Source organism: Physeter macrocephalus, chromosome 7 (assembly GCF_002837175.3).
Source record: "Physeter macrocephalus isolate SW-GA chromosome 7, ASM283717v5, whole genome shotgun sequence".
In the NCBI taxonomy this organism is placed as follows: Eukaryota; Metazoa; Chordata; class Mammalia; order Artiodactyla; family Physeteridae; genus Physeter; species Physeter macrocephalus.
The window spans coordinates 78,737,952-78,754,772 of NC_041220.1; the positions used below are offsets into that span (position 1 = coordinate 78,737,952).

The following is a 16,821-nucleotide window of genomic DNA, read 5'->3' on the forward strand; positions in this document are numbered from 1 at the left end:
TAAGCTTCCTGACACTTGACCATTTTATTCTAAATGCCCTAGGTTCAGGAAAACTCTGGAGATATATTTTCTGTTCATTTCCATTCTTAAATTTCAGTCTATATTTCATGAGTTTCTTTAACTAATATAGTTCTGCTTTCTGTATAACTTTTATACTCTATGTAACTTTTATGTAAATTTCCAGTTAACTTTAACTGCCTAGTTAAATTATAGAGACTGGGAAAACTGGTTCTCCTTCCCCTCCACCCTCTCTTCTTCTCCTTCTTTTAATAAATACCTTTCCTCAGAATAGAGCAACTTCCCTATGCCCGACCCACAAGAAAAAAAAAAAAAAAAAAAAAAAAACCTCTGCAAATTCTACCTTGAAAAAGTTAGCAATTTAGTATTTAAATAATTTGTAATTGAGAAACTCTCTTCCTTTCCCTAGTTTAAAACCATATATTACTACATTTTGTTCAAGTGGTGAATACCCGGTAAAAAGTGTGTGTGTGTGTGTGTGTGTGTGTGTGTTATTTAAACAAGGATTAAAGCAAACAGCTACTAATCAGACAGTAGCATCGCTGTATTCCTTTATGTTACTCTGGGGTACTTACTAACCAGGTATTTACATTTGAAAACCAGGGATATTCAATGAGAATGAGAAAAAAATAATTAAGAAAAAGAAATTATGAAGAAATATGAATAAGGAGGAAAGACGGCAATAGTGATTTTTTTCTCCCCTAAAACCAGAGGTCCCATTGCTGCTTCCCCACCTTTTCCCCTCTGAACAAGAGGTTGCTTACCTGTGTGGCAAGACAGATAGGGTAAGTGACACTACTGGATCAGGAAACTTGGAGATTTCCTACATAGACATTTGTGAACTTCTATATTCTATTCAGTATCAGATTAGTTTGTGATTTCTCTTCCATGTCATCAAGACCCACTACTGCATGTTAGAGAACTGCTCAGGAGCAGAGAAATACCAGGGAGAAAAGGATCCTATTATCCCAATGTGTGAGCTGAAGCACTGTAACACCCAGCCTTTCAAAACACCTGCACATAAGAGAGCATATGGAAACTGTCTTCATGGTCAGGCACTGTCTTTGTGCCTATTTCCTTGTGGCAGCAGAAAATCTCTACCAAATCCCTGAGACGATATAGTAGAAGCTAAGCATATCGGCTCAGGCAAAAAAAAAGTCATGGAAGTTCTCCAGCTGCCTGACCAGTGCCTGCTTTACCAAGAAGTTTCTAGGGAGCCTTCGATATAGTCCATCAATCAGTGGTTGGCGGGGCTTTTCCCCTTGACACTGCTGGTGCCTGAGCTGTGTATTAGAAATGCCAGCTCCTGTACCAAAGCTGACCTATCCATTCTTTACTGTGCTTCTTCTGATCATGTCGACAGACCCTGCACAGTACTTGGCATGGCTATTTGTACACAGTTCTAAATGCAGGTAAACCGCAAAAGTTAAATAAATAGGTAAGTATAAATTGAAAAAAATATCCAAAGCAATTGACTGGTAGTTATACATAATATTAAATTTCTTTTTGTAGCTTTATCCTACCATGTTTCTTATAAAAGACAGTGCTCATTCACTGGTTCTTTCATTAATTTTTTCCTTTATTGAAATATTTTTTCATTCAGTGCTAGGCACTGGGGATACCAAAATAAAGGTCCCTGCCTTTGAAAAGCTTCAATTATACCTAATGAGATAAACCATATTCTTTTTTTTTTTAATTTATTTAATTTACTTATTTATTTTTGGCTGCATTGGGTCTTTGTTGCTGCGCGCAGGCTTTCTCTACTTGTGGTGAGCAGGGGCTACTCTTCGTTGTGGTGCGCGGGCTTCTCATTGCAGTGGCTTCCCTTGTTGCAGAGCACGGGCTCTAGGCACGTGGACTTCGGCAGTTGTGGCTTGTGGGCTCAGTAGTTGTGGCTCGCGGGCTCTAGAGCACAGGCTCCATAGTTGTGGCGCACGGGCCTAGTTGCTCCGTGGCATGTGGGATCTTCCCGGACCAGGGCTCAAACCCGTGTCCCCTGCATTGACAGGCAGATTCTTAACAACTGTACCACCAGGGAAGCCCCTAAACCATATTCTTTTAATTTTTCTAATACATTTCAAAACAGTGTAGAAGAAAGTGGAAATAGCCTAAAATGTCTAAAATCACTTCATAATAGAAAGTGAATTTGACTTTTTCTGTTATAAAGGGGCCTCTCTCCAATGGCCCCATTTCTAATAGAGTCCAGGTTTTTATAATAAGAATTAAGCTACTGAGTATTAGGGTTTAACTTTAGCCATACTTTTGCTAGAAGGACCTGTTCTTTAAACTATCATTTTCGTTTCTCACTCTATGCAAAATAATAATAATAATAAACCAGATACCACCAGAGGAAGACCAAAGGTAGAAAGGTAGTAAAGGAAGAATAATATTTAAACATTTGATGAATAAAAAAATATAATTTGGGGGTTAGTTTAAAGTTGCATTTTAATACATATCGTCTTTGCCTCCCACTATAAAGTTTACTTTCTTTTATATTTTTTCTCACAAAGAGCCTATTATAGTCGTATTGTTGTGGTATTTTTAAATATTTTTAACTTCAAAAATAACCCACATTCAACTTAAACATTTGTAGAAGAAAGTAACCCATGGCTTATTCAGTATTGAGAGTATTTCTGGCCAAATGCTATTTCACTGTAACTATTGCCTTGGGATACTTGGCAATGAAATACAAGGACATCAGCATTAAACAGGATCTGTTTTTTTTCCTGTGGTAGCAGATATCTTTTCATAGTCAGAACTGAAATGACTAATGTTAACCAAACAAAATCAGAAGGTCACACCTAAAACTGAAGCTAATGTTTGACTGTGTCACTCCATTTCAGAGTCTTTGTTTCAGAACAGGCAATTTGTCATTTTTCTTACAAGGAGACCTATGATATTCTTATATACTACTATTTGACATACCACCAGCAGGTAATATAAGAACATATCCCATAGAGCATGTACTCATGTTTAATATGGCATAGTAATAATAGACCATATTATTACTATATAACTACCACTTGCAAATATAGTTTGAAATTGGAGGAAAGGAAGAGCATTTACACATCATCATAAAGACTGTGTAAGCTTATGTTTGGGAAAGTTCACTTTCTAAATCTGTTTTGGCATAAATTCAAGAAACTAAGCAAATGAAAAATATTCTTTACACACAAATTTTAGAATTTTTAAAAAGCTATAGATATCTGGATCTCTACTATATTTGGACTGCCCAGATTTTGTCTTTAATATAAATGGACCCTATTGTCAAACAGAAGTTAAACTAGAGACTATCATCCCAAAGATAAGGTTCCTTTATTAAATTATAATTCCAATTTTATCACTGTGTAATTGTGATCTTGAGCTTAAGCACATGATCATCCAGTTTCTCCATCAAGAAAATGGGACTGATACTTTGGCATAGTTTGTAGGTGTATATCAGTATAGGGAAGGTATATACAGGAAAGATCTATATAGAGAGAGATCAATTTTTTAATAACTTGAATCATATTCTAGATGACATAGGGGACTTCCTATCTAAAGGAACTCTATTATAAATCCCTTTGCAAATTAAAGAATATTTTTATAATAAAAATAACCATTCATCAAACTACCAGTTCATATATTCCAATGCTGGCACATAAAGTTTTTCTGTGAATATTATTCCCAGGTAACTTTCTTAAACTTGCAGTGGTAATTTGAAGATATCATAGTTAATAAACAATATTTACTACTACATTCAGTGAGTAGACACAAAGCATTAGTGTAGGTGTACTAAGTAGTAATAAAAAGAATATAATACACAATTGAACAAATATCAAAAAGAACGTAGTGTTTGCTTTTTGCATAATCATTAGCTTTTAAAATGCATGATTATAACATTTCACATTTACAATGTCTTAAAGCATTTTCCTATATAAATATAGAACATAATAGCTATAGAAGTTCCCTTCCAGTTTATCCACAAGAATCTGGGAGTAAATTCCCTCAGATTCTTTAGCTTTTAAAATTAAATTGTCAAGCAGAAAATTTGTGATTCTAAGCTGTGGCTATATAGTTCTCTCCCAAGAGAACATCCTTGAAAAACAGCTGCTATTTTGCCCAACTGAAATAATAATAATTTAAAAATTATATAGGATATGAAAATATAAAATATAGTCAATTTGAGCATTTAATATAGCCATGTACTTTTCTAAGTGCTTTATATGCATTATCATTTAATCTTCACAACATTGTGAGGTATATTATTACCATTTTTATAGATGGTGAAACTGAGGCTTACGAAAGATTAAAATGACTGGTGTGATGACACTTGTTTCTCAAGCGGTGGAGCCAGGGTATAAGCCAGGCAGTCTGACTCCAGAGCCTGGGTTGGGTAAGCCCATCCCACTACCACTTCGTAGTCCCATATTCTCACTTAAACCTTTGGATTATGTGAATTCTAGTCCCTAAACATTTCCATTTAAGAATTTAATTCAGGGCTTCCCTGGTGGCGCAGTGGTTGGGAATCCGCCTGCCGATGCAGGGGACGCGGGTTCGTGTCCCGGTCTGGGAAGATCCCACGTGCTGCGGAGCGGCTGGGCCCGTGCGTCCGGAGCCTGTGCTCCGCGATGGGAGAGGCCACAACTGAGAGGCCCACGTAACACACACACACACACACACACACAAAGAATTTAATTCAATAGATTTTTTTTAAAGTCTAAAAATTAAAATTTGAACCTATTAACTACTTTATAAAGGGCCAGAAATAGGCTATGGAACAGTTGGTAGAACTCTCTGAAGAGGAGTGGGGAGGGTGGCAGGTGCAGTGAGGCATTTGGTAGAAAGGAATGGTTTTTCAGCAATTTTACTGTGGATCTGTGCTTGAGTTTCCCTTCAACTCTGTTAACCAATGTCCATCTCTCCTTGATATTGTTTTTATTCTGCTAACACTGGCTATCCCTAACTCTCCTATTACTAAGAAAATAGCAAAGGCAGAGTACCATGGTAGAAAGAGCTTGGTCTTTGTCATCAGCTAAATTTCAATTCTGAGTGGTCTTGGGTAAGTTATTTGATTGCTCTGAGCCTCAAGCTGCTGATCTTTAAAAAGGAGGCAATAATAGCCAACATTTATCAAACCCTTAGTATCTACTTGGTTTTGTTCTAAGCACTTGGTATATATTATGTAATTTATTCCTCACAGTGACGCCTTGAGATAGTGACTATTATTACCACCAGTTTCATTTTGCAGATGAGGATGGTGAGGAATGAAGGCTTTAAGTAACTTAACCAATGTCATACAGCTCCATAGTTAAAGAACTAGGGCTCAAACCCAGGAAATCTGACCCTAGACCAGGTCTTTTGCTATAAAGGGCCAGACGGTAAATATTTTAGGTTTTGTGGACCACACTAGTCTCTGCTGCGGCAGTTCAACTCTGCCATTGTAGCATGAAAGCAGCCGTAAACAATATGTAAGCAAATGGGCATGGCTACATTCCAACAAAACTTTATAAGAACAGCCACAGGGTTGAATTTGGCCCTCTGGCTGTAGTTTGCTGATCCCCTGCTCTAGAGCCTGCATTTTAAACTTCATCTCATAGGGATGTCACGAAAAATCAAATAACTTCCTTAAGGTGACTTATGCACACAATAATTGCTCAAAATCGTAGCTATCATTAACTCGAGTTTTTAAACCATACGTTACGGAAATTCTTTGATTATTTGTGGCCCATCTCCTTCCCTCCAGGGAGGATTGCATTTAAGTCATCTATTGTGTTTTATGCCACCCTCTTCGTAGCATATAAGTGAAATACACTCTCCAGCCACATTTCCAGAAATGCTAGACATGCCTTGGAACACAGTCCCCCTCTGAAATCATCTCACTGTGCTAAATGATGGCAGTCAGCAGAGTGTTTGGCTTATAAAGATGCTCAATAAAATTGATTTTGACTTTCATGATTTTAATTAATTCATTCCACTACAACATCATCGGGTATTATGTTCGCAGTAATGCGATATATGATAATGTAACTTTAAGTGTAGGAGGATAAGGAGAGCTTCACCTTGCAGAATTTCCATCTGTCTCTAAATATAATTAAACCAGATGTGCAGATTTTCAGTCCTTGTCCACCTGTTATAGCTGGGTCACTCCTTGGGTTCTGTTTTGACCCATGGTTCATTGTTACTTGTATACTTTACGAAGACACTGTCATACCTTCGGCACTCAATAAAATGTTTATTGAAAGAACATATGTGTCCTCCTAGGGTTAAATAATCTTAAGTGGCTGCCCATCTTTGCTCAGGATGTTTGCTCCGATATCTCTCCTCTCCCTCCTTCTTTGTCCACCCTTGCTAGACTAGGAACCCCCAAGGACTGTGCAGTAGTCACCACTGTATCGCCAAGCACCTAGCATGGCCTGGCATACAGCAAGTGTTCAGTCAGTTCAATCAGCGAGTGTTTGATTGAATGAATGAGTGAATGAATGAACACATACACAAATATTGTTTGATCATCTATTTCATCAGTTCATTGCCTTCTGCCTAAGGGGTACAGAGGTTGATTTTAGTATCAGTAAATTGACTGTGTTCCAGGAGCACATTTACAGTGATTGTTCATAGTGTGTCTTTAAAAAAAAACAACTCTGAATCTTTTTTTTTTTAATTTATTTATTTTTGGCTGCATTGGTTCTTCGTTGCTGCGCGTGCACTTTCTCTAGTTGCAGCGAGCAGGGGCTGCTCTTTGTTGCAGTGCGCGGGTTCCTCGTTGCAGTGTCTTCTCTTATTGTGGAACACGGGCTCTAGGCACGCGGGCTTCAGTAGTTGTGGCACGTGGGCTCAGTAGTTGTGGCACACGGGCTTAGCTGCTCCACGGCATGTGGGATCCTCCCGGACCAGGGCTCGAACCCGTGTACACGGGCTCTAGGCACGCGGGCTTCAGTAGTTGTGGCACACGGGCTTAGCTGCTCCACGGCATGTGGGATCCTCCCGGACCAGGGCTCGAACCCGTGTCCCCTGCATTGGCAGGTGGATTCTTAACCACTGCGCCACCAGGGCAGCCCACAACTCTGAATCTTAAGTGAAGCTTTCTACATAATTAGAAACCAGCAGTGACACCAGAGAAAGGTCTAAGTCTTAAAAACCAGATTGTCAGCAGTTTTCACATGTCCATGAAGCAGAGGGGTCTGAATTTAATGAGGCATTTCTATAGCTTGGCAGATCCTTAGCCTGATTGCAAAAGTGGTATTTGTGTGACCCAGGCCTGTCAGTTTGCTGGATGACAAATCAGTTTGACGACAGAATCAGTGTGATAGAGCTTTAAGGTGGTAGTTCTTTGCTTTGAAAAATAAAATTGATAGGTTTTCAACCAAATTAAATGAGCAGTTTGGTATCAAAAAAACACTACCTTGGACCTTTGAAAAATGTTGCGCAGTTCTCAGTCTTGACAGGAAGAGCCAGATCAAGACACCAAGCCCATGCTGGGTGTGGGATACTCCTATTTAATTAGTACCTCCCATGTGTAAGTGTATAATCTGTTTAAAACGCCAAGACAGACTTGGTCAGTAATTCTCAACAGGGAGCAATTCTGCCCCCCAGGAGACATTTTTGGTTGTCACACGTGGAGTGGGGGGGGTGGGCATGTAGAGGGTAGAGGGCAGAGATGCTATGAAACATCCTACAGTGCACAGGACAGCGCCCCAAAACAAAGAATTATCACACCCAAAATGGCAGTAGGGAATGAAGTTCAGAAACTTTGGATTAAATGGTACCCAAGGTTCCTTTGCAGCTCAAATTCTGGGATTTTAGGATATTAGATTATGTACGTGCAAGAATTTTATAAGTTGCCAAACACTATACTATAAATTCAAGCTACTATTATGATACAAGCCATCGCTGCTCTCCTTCTCCTCCAGTATCTGTCTGGCAGTCATCCTTTCTGTTCCGAGCCAGATCCCTCAAAGGTGTAGGTCAAAAGAGCCAAGATAAGGGGTGAAACTAGAAGTCCCTCCTACTGCTTGTTCACAGTTTGGGAAAACGGTAATCCAGGAGACAGATGTGGCCGAATTTGCAGGTTTCATTGTTTTCCGCATTATCCCATTAACCTGTTGAGAAAAAGTATATGTGTGTGATGCTTATTTAAAGGGAACCAGATAGCCGATTCTTAATGGGTATTTATGTGCTGCCAAAGCCCCACAGAAAATTCCCCCACGCCACCTCTCTGGAGTGGGTGGTGCTACCCCTCTCCTGGTACACAGCCAGCGTCCTTAGGAACCCACAGCCAAATGCCTCATTTTCAGGGATGTGCTGATAGAAATGCCTGGGAAAAGTGAGCCTCTTGGCTTTCACCTGTTTATCAGTCATTCACTGAATGATGCGCCTTGCCGTAACAAAATCTGTACAAGCATCAATACAGCTTAAGCAACAATACAGTTAACTCTTCTCAGATTAGCCAGGACCCGACAGAAGGAATGGCCCAGAATGTCATTATTCTAGTGCCTCTTTATCCTTCCAGAATCTTCCCTAAATAAAAGAGAGACATGGGAGGATTTTTGTGTCTCCCAAGGATCACGCCTTCAAATAGCACAAGGTTGCCGGCTGAGACAGAAAAAAAAAAAAAAAAAAGAGAGAGAGAGACCGGGCTTCAGTCTCCAGCTTATTGTGTGGGACCCCAGGTAAATTCCAAGTGTTCTGTCTCCAGTTTGAGCAGGACTTCTTTTCCACGTTCAGACTCTGAGGTAACAGAAATGTACCCATGCCAGAGGCCTGCCTGGTGGTGGGAGTGTGCTCTCTGCTGTTTACTCTAATGGGTGGTGGTAACTTGACATAGGGCAGTAAGATAACCTCTCAGCGTGAGACCAAATCTTGGAAACTTTTTGCAGAAGCTGGTCTTCGATTCTGTTCCCCTGATGTGTGGCACTAAATGTCATTTGATCTTGGAACCAATACTCTGAAATGGGTGCTATTACTAGCACTATCTTAGAGATGTAGACATGAAGCCTCATATGACATGGCGAGTAAGTGGCACAGTCATGATCTGAACTCCTGTTTCTTCAACTCCAAAGTCTTTGCTCTTAACCAGAATGGCATATGTTTTATTATATCTATACATTGTGTATATGAGGTCATGCCTAAGAAGTGACTATTAGTAAAGACAAACATTTTATGGTATAAATAAGGGGACATAAGAATAGAACTCTAACTGCAAACAGAGATAGAATTACCTCTTGGATAAATACATTCTAAAACCTTCTACTGGATTAAATTCCATCTAGTGCTGGAAGACACTGCTCGCCACTGAATATTAACTTCAAATTGCAGTGTGTCTGTTGGTCAGCGAATAAAACTCTCCCAAGAATTCCAATTCCAAATTGCATATTAAGCACACACACACACAACACACACCTGTGAACCAAAGCTCACTGGTAGTTTGCATAATTCTAGAGTAAACTCATGCTCATTTTTGATCCTAAGTAAAGACTGGTTGGTAAACACTGGAAATATTTCCCAGTACAATGTTTACAGTGTTATCCCTTGCCCTCTAAAATGTCCCACTTCAGGGAATTCCCTGGCAGTCCAGTGGTTAAGACTCCACGCTTCCACTGCTGGGGGCCCGGGTTCAATCCCTGGTGGGGGAACTAAGATCCCGTAGGCAGTGCAGTGCGGCCAAAAAAAAAAAAAAAGTCCACTTCAAAGTTAAAATCTTACTGAAATGTACTCTAAACTGGTACTAAGGGAATTCAGATCCTTGATGATTTCTGGTTTAACTCTGAGTTAACCCCAAAATGTTATGTTACCCCAACAAGCTCAAACTCAACCTAAAATAAAGACAACAAAAATTCTAGCTAATAGTTCAGAATAATAATAGCTTGATTTGAAAGTATATTCTCCTCTGTTTTACATGCCAAACTGTGAATAAATGATTTGTTTTGAATATATTGCCATGTTTGTTTAATGCGAGCAGCCTTCAATGAAGACTAATGCGTTTTTAGTGTGTGCGAGCATGGCTCTGTGTTGGGAGGGTCCTGCCTCAGGGGATCTGGCATCCTTGTGAACGACTGCACCATTTGCATCCAGTGCAGCAAGTCTCTTCAGGTTCTTTCTGAAGAGCCTCTTGCAAACTGCTATAGCCAAGGGTTAGGTGAGAAACAGGCTTACACTTGGACGCCTGAGCCACATCACCAATGGAGAATCACACTGCCAGACAGCTTACCTGCAGTGAACGGAATCTGGGAGGCTCTGATATGCCAGTCTACCCCAGAACTCACAAGCTAGGCTTCTCATTCTGACTGGTTTAAAGTTGGCTGGGGTAACCTCTTGCTTATTTCCCTATAAACACAAGAATCCTACATAGGGGTAAGAGTCTTACCTCAAGTTCATATATCTTTTTCTTTTTCTAAGTTCAGATTTCTTATGCTGACATTTCTTGAGCACTTGGTGCTAGGTTCAGCACTCGGAGCTTTGCATGGATCATTTCAGCCCAATGGTGAGAGTTAACTTAGCGCAGCTGTGGTACAGACTCTAAGCCACACTGTGGGTTCAAGGTAAGCTCTGTGAGGATGAGGTCCACAGGTATCTGGCACACAGTAGGTGCTCAGTAAATATTTGCAGAATGAATGAATAAATGCACACAAACTCTTCTGTGTTTGTGTCACTTTTAAAATCTTAAGCAATTGTTCACATAAAAGTGTTAGGAGCTAAGCCAGCAATCTTTACCAGATGTCTCTTCTTCTAGGCCTCACAAATTTGACCATGTAGTTAAATGGAAAACAGCTTAGAATGAGGCAGGGAAGGCAGCTCAAGAAGACTCTTTAAAATATGTTAGAACTTAAAACTTTGTCCTGAAATTAAGTCACTGCTCAGCATAGGAAACAGAGGGAAAAGTGACTGTACTACTTAGCAATAGGAATCTCTGTTACTTAGTCTCATTGATGTTCTCTGCACATCTCCTAGAGCAGAGGTTGGCAAACTTTTACTGTACCTGGCCAGAGAGTAAACATTTTAGCCTTTATGGGCCATGCAATCTCTGTCTGAACTAGTCAGCCCCACCACTGTACTGCAAAAGCAACCATCTTCAAAAAAAAAAAAGAGAGTATGGCTGTGTTCCAATAAAATTTCATTTACAAAAACAAATGGCAGGCTATATTTGGCCCATGGCACAGTTTACCAAGCCCTGGTCTAAAGCATGTCTAATTGTAATAAGTTTTCTGTTTCATCTCTGACAGAAGGATCATACGGCTAACGCCATATAGTTCCCCTTTTTTAAGGCATTAAATAAACCATATGTCTTTCATGTATCTATGCCTTTGGCCGTGAAAACTCATTGAACAGCACACCATGTAATTTATTTAACTGTGGTATATTATCTTCTTATAAAGACGAGAAGAATGGAGTTCGTAGCCCATAAGATTTTATTGAATGTGTACCATTTTTAAATGGCCTCTAATGAAAGCCTAATTTTATGGAATCTTATTTTTATTCTTTTTGCATCTCTGAGCTTTCTCACTTTTTTTTTTTTAGGGTGTGTGTGTGTGTTAAAATATACATAACAAAGTTAACCGTTTTACCTGTTTTTAAGTGTCCAATTCAGTGGCATTAAGTACATTTACATTGGTGTGCAGTCATTACCACCAGCCATCTCTAGAACTTTCTCATCATCCTTCACTGAAACTCCATAAACACTAATTCCCCATTCTCCCTCCCTCCAGCTCCTGGCAACCACCATTCTACTTTCTATCTCTATGAATTTGACTGTTTAGGCACTTCATGTAAGTGGAATCATATAATATTTGTCCTTTGGTGTCTGGCTTATTTCACTTAGGATGTCTTCATGGTTCATCCATGCTGCAGCATGTGTGAGAATTTCCTTCCTTTTTAAGGCTGAATAGTATTCCACTGAGTATACATGCCACATTTTGTTTGTCTGTTCATGTGTCAATGGACTTTTGGGTTGTTTCTACCTTTTGGCTACTGTGAATGATATTGTTATGATCATTGGTGTACAAATATCTGAGTCCCAGTTTTCAATTCTTTTGGTTATATACCCAGTAGTGGAATTGGTGGATCGTATGATAATTGTTACATTTTTGAGGAACCACAATACAGTTTTCCATAGTAGCTGCACCATTTTACATTCCCACCAGCAATGCACAAGGGTTACAATTTTTCTACATTCTTGCCAACACTTATTTTGGTTGTTTGTTAGTTTCTATGTTTGGTTGGTTATAATAGGCCTGCTAATGGACGCAAAGTGGTATCTCATTGTGGTTCTCAGTTGTTTTTATTCCAGTGTTTGTAGTTAGTGTAAAAAATAGTTCACTTAAACACATTAATTTTATATCTCATGCAAATTTTATATATATATATATTTTTCACATATATGTGCATTTATTCCTCTCCTAATGCCAAAATTATTTGAGATGGCTTCCAAGGACATGAAAACAATAAGATGAATAATATACATAGCTAAATTCATGGCATTGGGGATATAGAAGACTAAAAAAAATGAACCAATAGCCAAGATTAGATGAACCTGAGAGTGTGTTGTGATGTCCTATACAATTACAAAACTAAAGTGACGAAGTCGGGCTTCCCTGGTGGCGCAGTGGTTGAGAGTCCGCCTGCCAATGCAGGGAAGGAACACGGGTTTGTGCCCCGGTCCGGGAAGATCCCGCATGCCGCGGTGCAGCTGGGCCCGTGAGCCATGGCCGCTGAGCCTGCGCGTCCGGAGCCTGTGCTCCGCAACGGGAGAGGCCACAACAGTGAGAGGCCCGCGTACCACAAAAAAAATAAATAAAATAAATAAAGTGACAAAGTCAATCCTGAACTTCCTAGTGGCCAAGGAAAAAAGGGAAAGGGGGCCAGTAACATGATTCATTTATTCCAGATGATGAAAGCTCAGGAAAAAAGGCTTTTCTTGGCTTGTAGATGTAGGAAAATAAGCTATAACTATTTTAAAAGAGACGATTATGTTACTGAAAGCAGCAGAATTTTTGGTGAAATTAATGGGGCTGGAATTGGGAATGACTCCTCTAGCCTGACTTTTGTACAATTTTTTTTGTGTTAAATGGTAGTTTCAAAGTACAATTTTAGGAAAATAAAAAGTCAACTCCACATCTCTCAGCAGAGCGATAAGGACTATTCCTTTGGACTTTAGTCACTGTTTTATGTAGGACAACTATGTAAGATCTTGAATTCCCGCATATATGTTTACATATGTACCTGGCATTTGCTTCCCAGGTCACAGATTATAAATGCATATGTGTTTGTACAAATAGTCTTCTTAAGAATATATCCTTATCTTCCTTTTTGAAGGAGGGAAAGATCTTCATGCTCACATTTGATATTGAAATTTCTGTTTCAACATGAAACTACAGGAACTGATGTATATTTTCAAATTTATACCAGAAAAAAGGCTTCATGATAACTGGATATGTTGCCAAACCAGCCTTCAAGCAATTGAAGAGCAAAGCAAATTAAAAATAAGAATAGAAACCGTATCAAACAGATGTTTTTAAAGAACTGAGAAAGTGTCCAAGTTACTCTAAAACTGAAAGAATTGGTCTGAAGTTTTACCCAGAAGTTTGGATGAAGAATGATAACTGACATTTCTTGAGCATTTACAATGTTCCAGGCATAGTTCAAAGTGCTTTGTATGTATTAACTCACTTCTCTAAACTCAACAAGGTTAATACTAGTGTCATCATTCCCATTTTATAGATAGGGAAACTGAGGCATGGAGTAGCTGAATATCCGTGCTCCAGGTCATACAACTAGGAAGTGTTAGAGCTTAGGATTCACACACAACCACGCATTCTGGCTCCAGTGGTCAGTCACTAACCCACTAAACTGCAGGGGTCCCCAGCCTCTGCGGTATTGGTCCCTGGCCTGTTAGGAACCTGGCCACATAGCAGGAGGTGGGTGGCAGGTGGGCAAGCGAAGCTTCATCTGTATTTACAGCTGCCCCCCATAGTTCGCATTACCACCTGAGCTCCTCCTCCTATCAGCATTATGGTGACTTGTATAATTATTTCATTATATATCACAATGTAATAATAATAGAAATAAAGTGTACCATAAATGTAATGCGCTTGAATCATCCAGAAACCATACCCCCACCCCCACCCCATCCGTGGAAAAATTGTCTTCCACGAACTTGGTCCCTGTCGCCAAAAAGGTTGGGGACCACTGCTAAACTGTACTGCCCCTTGATGTTACAGCAAATGAACCAAAGAAGTATTGGTTGGCCAACGGGCAAATAAATATCTTCTGTTGTATCCCTATATTTTGTTTTGTTTTGTTTTGTTTTGTTTTCATTAAACGATCAAACTTACCTTAATTATCCTTGAAATTTCCCTTAATATTCTTGTGTAGAATTCCCAGTAGTAAATTTTTTTTAACATCTTTATTGGAGTATAATTTATTTACAATGGTGTGTCAGTTTCTGCTGTATAACAAGTCAATCAACTATACTTATACATGTATCCCCATATCTCCTCCCTCTTGCGTCTCCCTCCCACCCTCCCTATCCCACCCCTCTAGGTGGTCACAAAGCACCAAGGTGATCTCCCTGTGCTATGCGGCTGCTTCCCACTAGCTATCTATTTTACATTGGTAGTATATATAAGTCCATGCCACTCTCTCACTTCGTCCCAGCTTACCCTTCCCCCTCCCCGTGTCCTCAAGTCCATTCTCTACGTCTCCGTCTTTATTTCTGTCCTGCCCCTAGGTTCTTCAGAACCTTTTTTTTTTTTTTTTTAGATTCCATATATATGTGTTGGCATATGGTATTTATTTTTTCTTTCCCTGTTGATGGACACTTAGGTTGCCTCCATGTCCTGGCTATTGTAAATAGTGCTGCAATGGACATTGGGGTGCATGTCTCTTTTTGAATTATGGTTTTCTCTGGGTATATGCCCATCTATTTTTAGTTTTTTAAGGAACGTCCATATTGTTCTCCATAGTGACTGCATCAATTTACATTCCCACCAACAGTGCAAGAGGGTTCCCTTTTCTCCGCACCCTCTCCAGCATTTGTTGTTTGCAGATTTTTTGATGATGGTCATTCTGACTGGTGTGAGGTGATATCTCATTGTAGTTTTGATTTGCATTTCTCTAATGATTAGTGATGTTGAGCATTCTTCCCCCGTTCTGAGGGTTGTCTTTTCATCTCGTTTACGGTTTCCTTTGCTGTGCAAAAGCTGTTAAGTTTCATTAAGTCCCATTTGTTTATTTTTGTTTTTATTTCCATTTCTCTAGGAGGTGGGTCAAAAAGGATCCTGCTGTGATTTATGTCATAGAGTGTTCTGCCTATGTTTTCCTCTAAGAGTTTTATAGTGTCTGGCCTTGTAAATTTTTTTAAATGATAAAAAATGGAAAAAATTTAGTTGAATGATAAAACCTTATTCAGCTATTATAAATTATGTTTTTACAGTTTTAAGAGCGTGGAAGAATGCTTGTAAAATGAAGTAAAGCAGCAGGATGTAAATTTATTGGAAGCCCAGCTCCACCTCTCCCACCCTCCAAAAGAAACTATTGAAAGAAAGATGGGAAAGTTTAATTGTGGCTATCACTGGGTAGGAGAATTAGGAATAACTTTTTTTCTTATTTTTCTTAATTTCCATAAAATTTACTTGAATACTATCATAGACCAAAAAAATGAACTAAACTTCATTTTTTAAAAAGCTAATCAGAGCTGTTCTTTACAAACGCAAAATACGAAGCTCCTAGTGATAATCTCACTGTAAAACTTAAAATCATTTCCACGAGCCTTATGCTATAGGAGTGAAGGTGGCACGATTTAGACTTGCACTGGTGTGGCTATTTAATTTTAAAGTAAAACGAAAAATTCTGCAATAGTCGCATTTCCAGTATTCAGTAGCCACAAGTGGCTAGTGACAGGTTTTCCATCGTCACAGAAAGTTCTGTTGCTCAGCACTGGTTTCAAAGAAAGAACATGGAATCTGGAGCCATACGCCTTGAAATCAAGTCCTGATATGAGCTGATACTTGCTGTGTGAAATGAGCAATTTACTCAACCTCTCTGAGCCTATTTCCCCGTAGACATTTGGGACTAATGATAATATTAGATAATATATCCCATATTATAATATTCCCATGAAAGGAGATTAAGAAGATCAAATAAGATAATGCATGTGACAGTTCTCTGAAAACTATAGTGTAGTTTAACAGGTCGTTGCTGCTTCACAAGTCCCCCAGCCTGAACTTCATCTAGCTCTTTGTGCACTGATTCCAAATCCATGAATGATTCATACCAAGAATTTTGCTGATAGGGAACAACACCGTAAAAATCAGACTTACCAGCTCTTAGCACAGTTCCCAGGACAAGTCCTTGGTAATGTGGGTGTTCCATTTCTTCCTTGTAAAAAGCTTCCGCACACAGCTCTGTATCTTCTATAGTAACACCTCCTCGTTTTTTTCCTTAACAATATAAACACATTGCCCTCCTTCCATTCCTAAATGAAAAAGCCTGTCTTAAGAAAGAAAGCAAAGAAAGAGGTTTTGTCTGTCAAAGAAATAAAGGGGGTAAAATGCTGTAACTAAAAGGAAGTCACTCTGACTTGACAGTGCAGGAATTAAGCAAAAGATGTTGCCAAGTGCCGCAAGAACGTGAAGTTTTTTCCCAACAAGGACAGCAGGTTCTCTATGCTTCAAAGCTGTTGGGTTGGGCTTCCCTGGTGGCGCAGTGGTTGAGAGTCCGCCTGCCGATGCAGGGGACGCGGGTTCGTGCCCCGGTCCGGGAGGATCCCACATGCCGCGGAGCGGCTGGGCCCGTGAGCCGTGGCCGCTGGGCCTGCGCGTCCGGAGCCTG

At 39.6% G+C, this 16,821-nt stretch overlaps 1 protein-coding gene across 3 annotated transcripts in view; it reads left to right on the top strand.

The window, feature by feature from the left end:
- RBM47 (RNA binding motif protein 47) overlaps positions 1 to 16,821 on the top strand; it is a 176,966-nt gene that overhangs the window by 146,580 nt on the left and 13,565 nt on the right. The gene's annotated exons all lie outside the window — the stretch shown is intronic.